The sequence below is a fragment of the Chroicocephalus ridibundus genome, chromosome 10, assembly GCF_963924245.1.
Source record: "Chroicocephalus ridibundus chromosome 10, bChrRid1.1, whole genome shotgun sequence".
In the NCBI taxonomy this organism is placed as follows: domain Eukaryota; kingdom Metazoa; phylum Chordata; class Aves; order Charadriiformes; family Laridae; genus Chroicocephalus; species Chroicocephalus ridibundus.
The window spans coordinates 5,676,108-5,681,340 of NC_086293.1; the positions used below are offsets into that span (position 1 = coordinate 5,676,108).

General features: G+C 55.9%; 1 long non-coding RNA gene across 2 annotated transcripts; it reads right to left on the reverse strand.

Annotated features, from left to right (window-relative positions):
* Positions 1–772: 772 nt before the first annotated feature.
* On the reverse strand, positions 773–4,984 carry LOC134521522 (uncharacterized). 2 transcript variants are annotated; one of them, XR_010072802.1, is made up of 4 exons: positions 4,800–4,984; positions 3,860–3,973; positions 2,357–2,465; positions 773–1,752 (listed from the first exon to the last, which is right to left on the reverse strand). It is a non-coding gene; the product is annotated as an uncharacterized LOC134521522 (long non-coding RNA). The 2 variants fall into 2 exon arrangements; XR_010072801.1 differs by having other exon boundaries at positions 2,357–2,468.
* Positions 4,985–5,233: the final 249 nt, after the last annotated feature.

Below are 5,233 nucleotides of genomic sequence, written 5' to 3' on the forward strand. Positions count from 1 at the left end.
AGCGATAGGACGAGGGGCGATGGTTTTAAACTAGAGCAGGGCGGGTTTAGATTAGACATTAGGAAGAAGTTCTTAACACTGAGGGTGGTGAGACACTGGAACAGGTTGCCCAGAGAGGTGGTGGAGGCCCCATCCCTGGAGACATTCAAGGCCAGGCTTGATGAGGCTCTGAGCAACCTGATCTAGTTGAAGATGTCCCTGCTGACTGCAGGGGGGTTGGACTAGATGGCCTTTAGAGGTCCCTTCCAACCCAACACTTTCTATGATTCTGTAATTCTATTCACAGGAGGAGGAATGGGCTGAGCTGTAACCAGAACTAAGGTTGGTCCGAATGGAAGCGTGTCTGCAAGGAAGCAGGGGGAGAAGGGTTGGAAAGGATGGCCGGTCTGGGTAAGGAAGGACGCTGCCCCCGGCACACGGCTGCTGGCAGCACCGGTGCCAGGCTGTGTTCGGCACGGGGATGTTTATTAGGAACAGGCAACCGGAACCGTGAACTTCACGGTCGGCCAGTTTGGGAGGAACCAAAGGGGAGATCGGGTCCAGCACTGAGAGGGCAGGGGGCAGAGGCAGGACACTTCTACTTGGACCCCTGCCCAAGGAGGGCTCCATCTGAGTTCCATCAGCCGCAGAGGCTGGCGTGCAGGAGGCTGATTCCGACACGAGACTCTGAAACAAGTGCTGCTTTTTCCCCACCTTTCCCGATGAATAGCAAGTAGATAGTCTTTGATTTCCAATATTTATTCATGTTACTATTGATACAACAGTGATTCAGGACCTTGTGAGCGGAACATATTGATGTAAAGAGCTGGAGCTGAGCCTTCTAGAAGGAAGAAAACAGCAAAGTGGGATGAAGGAAGAGTTTTTAAGGGGGAAGGAGAGAAAGGGAGCGGTGAACGTGCTTCCCTTCGCAGCAGTAGCCTGCTTCAAGGAGAGAAGAGGTGCGGCTGGAAGGAGGATGGGGCTGGGGGCTGCGGCCGCCCCTCTCGGCTCCAGCATGGCCAGGGAAACCTCTTCCCTGGGGCGGCAGAGGCAAGCTGTCCCTCTGCAAGGTGGGGGCAGGACTTCTCCGCTGTGGGATGAATAAACCAAGCACTGCTTTATCTCAGTCGTGGTGCTCTCCAGAGTCCGTTCCAAAGACCAGCTCCGGCTGGAGCGCGCGAAGGTGGCCCAAAAAGGCAGTCGAGGGGTGGGGATGGGATGAGGGACCGGTCCTCCTGCAGCATGGACCCGGGAGAGCAAAATGCGCGTTACCTTGGTAGCGCAAAGGCTGAGAGCAGAGCTGATGCCACCTCCCTGACCTGGCGGGGCCGTTTGGGGACCCTCTCTGAAACGCCTTACACGCTTTGGCACAGAAAAACGCCCCGTCTCTGCAGCCCCCGCACACCCACTCCGGCAACGGTGGCATTAAACCCCCGTGTTTTCTCCAACAGAGGCAAAACCCGATGCTCCACAAATGGGGTTTGTGCCACTCATCTGCCAGTGAACCAAAAAAACCAGCCCCCGGGGGTTTCTTGCCTAATACACCAAGTGCCGCTCCTGCCGGGCATCAGGGACATGGGCACGCTCGTGGCGGCACGGCTGGACTCGGCACTCGGGCAGAGCTCCGGGACACCCCCAAAAGCACAGGGACACCAGCAAGCAGAAGATGAGTGGGCTGCAGTTCTTCTACTGATAAAATCCTTAGGAGTAAATACATTGCAATTAGCCATTTTTTATGCATCTTCGAGGCAAGTCCACAGGCCTTCTCTTTATCTGAAATGAAAGAGAAGAGGAATAAAACTGTGTACATGCCTCTAGCTAGATATGGGAAGATACCTGATGAGTATTGTGAACCATTTAACTCATTTAATCTTTGAAAAGGTACAATTTAATGTTCAGAGGAGGCTGTTGCTCAAATCGTGCCCCCATTTTGATGTATTTCCGTATTTATCCATGTACACACAAGAAAAACCATTCTCTATTCTTTGTTCCTTGCACTGGGGACATTATGCCTTCAAACGCCAACAAGTATAATCGTTGTGAAACTGCACTTTCATAGACTTCCAGCCAGTAGCACAAGGATTCAAAGGAAGATGAATGACATTATAGTAAGTCACATAATGACCGGAATAGCCGAGATAAGCGCAGACACAAGCTCTTGTCCAAATTCTAAATGGATCATTTTCTGCCAGCACATTTGGAAAGGGAGACGGTTTGGCCAAGTTGCTGCTGGGGCGTGTGTGGGGAAGGGGTGGAACGGGACGAGGCGGCACCAGGCTGACCCACAGCCTGGTAAAACGGTGCTGGCCCAGGGACCCAACGCCCCCCAAAAAAAAAAAGCTTCCCTAGGGCAATGGGCAGCCGAGCGGACACGCACCTCCCGCGCCGACCTCCAGCGCTGGCACCCTGCCGCCTGCAGCTCCAGAGAGAGCGTGACGTTGGGCGTCGACTCGCTGCTTCCCTCCCGCCTCGGGGACCTGCGCGTGCTGCTGGAAGGAGAATAACTCGTGCTGGTTCCTCCAGGCAGAGGAACGAAGGCAGAGGTAGTTGACAGGAGAAGGGGTAATGGTTTCTAACTAAAAGAGGGGAGATTAAGGCTAGATATCAGGAAGAAATGTTTTACGCCGAGGGTGGTGAGACGCTGGCCCAGGTGGCCCAGAGAGGTGGTGGATGCCCCATCCCCGGAGACATTCCAGGCCAGGTTGGACGGGGCTCTGAGCGACCTGCTCTAGTTGAAGATGTCCCTGCTCACTGCTGGGGGGTTGGACTAGGTGACTGTTAAGGTTTGAGGAATCCACAACAGTTTATTGTCGTTTAGACAATTATTCTCTCACCCAGTGACCTCTCCCCACCCACAAAAGCGAATTGGGAAAAACAAGGAAACCTGAGGATTGAAATATAAACAGATTTAGTAGAATAAGACTAGATAATTAACACTAATAGCACTAAAGAACGGATATTGATCCCCATACCAACATAAAATACACCAGGATTATACTCAGCCCATTCCCCAGCAGGAACAGCAAAGGTGGGACACTGCGAGCGCTGCGGCTTCGGGAGGAAGGGAAGGGCTCAGGGCTCCGGCACCGGCGTGAGGAGTTCTCAGGATCCCAGACATCAAGGGAGAGAACTCCTCAGCAAACTTTCTAATTTGTGTTGAATGTGACGTTCGTGGTATGAAATAATCCTGTTGGCAGCTTGGATCAAGTGCCCGGGTCTCGCTCCTCCTCATCCCCGCACCCGGAGAGCTTGAAAACACTGAGACCTTGAATCCCACATAGCCTAGCTGGCTATAAAGTAAAGAGTTTCACAAATTCAGACACTAGAGTTTTCTAAGAAAAGTACAGTTTTACCGAGCACTAGAAGAGACTTTGCTGAAAAGTAAAATTACTGAAAGAGAAATTAATCCCATGTCGCTCAAACCAGGACAATGACCTTTGCAGGTGCCATCCAGCCCAAACTATTCCACGAGTCTACAGCATTTTCAGGCGCGGAGGGGAGACCTGCGGCTTGCCGCCGTTGTGCTGGCACGTATCCAGCGTCTGCTTCTCGCAGCGGGCCACGGAGCGCTGGCCCCGTCCCCAGGGAGCAGAGGTGGACCAGCAGCACAAGGACCATCCCAGCTGCGCACCGTGCTGCCCAAACCACTTCTTGGCACCCCCAGGAGCACGGTTCTGCTCCCTGCGGGGGTCGCTTGGCCCCTTTGTGGCCTGGAGGAGGCCAGTCCCATCCGTCTGTTAAAGCATACCTCGCTTCCCCGCGGAGCGCTGGGGAATGAGAGCATTACACCCCCAGGGACAGAGCCCCCCCCCGTCCCACACAATGGGAGGATGGGCAGGTCCAGAAGCGGCAGAGAGCTGGCTAACAGCCTGGAGCTCACCCTCTGGAGCCACCTCCAGTCGTCACCTTACGAAGCCTGCCGTTGCAGACCACCCCGGTGAGCAGCGGGTCTGTCTGCCGTCGCATGGCATCACTTCATCGCGCCGGACTTGATCTGGAGGGAAGGAGAGGACAGCCTGAGGAGCTGGAGTGCCTGCGGTGGGGTGGTTTGCATTCCCATCCAGCGGGAGCAGCAAGAGCAGGGTCGCCCCAGCGCAGGCGGTGCCCTCGCCCACCAGGGTGCAGTCCCCCCCGAGCAGGGCCGTCGTGGTGGTAGTGACGGTTCCCACCAACAAGCTGGTGCCAAAGCTGCCTGTGCCTTTGGTCCGAGATCCATCCGGGAGACAGGGCTGCCTACATCAGGCTGAAGCCTGCCCGGGAGAGCGATCTGGACCCAGCACAGACCTACCTGCAGTACAACTTTGTGGGGGGGCTCATGGCCCCGGCCTGGGCTTAAATGGAGCCCCCAGCCCAACGGGCAGTGGGTAGGGGTCCAGGTGAGCCCAGTTAATGTCCCCGGGGCCCTGACACCCTCCCTGGCCCTACTGGGATCTTGGGCAGCTCCCTTGGGCCCTTCCTATTGCTGGGGCTTAGGAGAGGGGCCGAGCACCTCTCTGGGCGTAGGGCGGTTAGGCAGCAAAGTGCCTTTTCTCCAAAGCCCTATTGGGGTGGGCCTGCTCCAGCACATTAATGTGGCTCAGGGGTGCACTTCTGAAACTGATCTCCCGCCTTTCCCCACTTTAGTGCTCTTTGGATTGTGTCCCGGAGCCGTTCTGAAGAGCTCAGGCTTGGGAGAGCGTCAGCTGGATTCCTTTCAGATGAAACCAAATCAAATGCGCTCCAGGAACACACCTCACGCTCCCCAGCCACTGATGGGCCTTCAGACCAGAGCAGAGCTCGTCTGGAGTGAAAAAAAACCCTTGTAAATGTACAGTACGTACGTTGGATCCTTGGCTGTGTGCGTCCGCTCCCACTGCGCCGTGCTAGCGCGCAGCCACCAGAGCCCCAATCCTCCCGGATTTTTCTTTCCGTAACATTTTGCTCTTGAGTCGGTTGCAGACCAGAGCTTTCCTTTCCCAAATCCCCCTGCCAGGCAGCAGCGGGACGGCGTCCGGGTGCCTCTGCTCCTCCGCAGTTCTTTTTCCCAATTCACCGGACAAAAAAACAAAAAAAACAAACCCAAACCCCACGAGCGACTCGCCCGATGGGCCGCTTCGCTATCCCACCCCCCCGCCCCGCCTTAGGTGCGCCTCCAGCTGCCGGAACGAAATATTCCGGGGAAAATCCGAATACTTCAGGCAAAGCCGGCAGCCCCCGGCCGACCCCGCGCCCGTACCGCTAGATGGCAACTGCCGCCCGCCGATGGCGAGCCCGG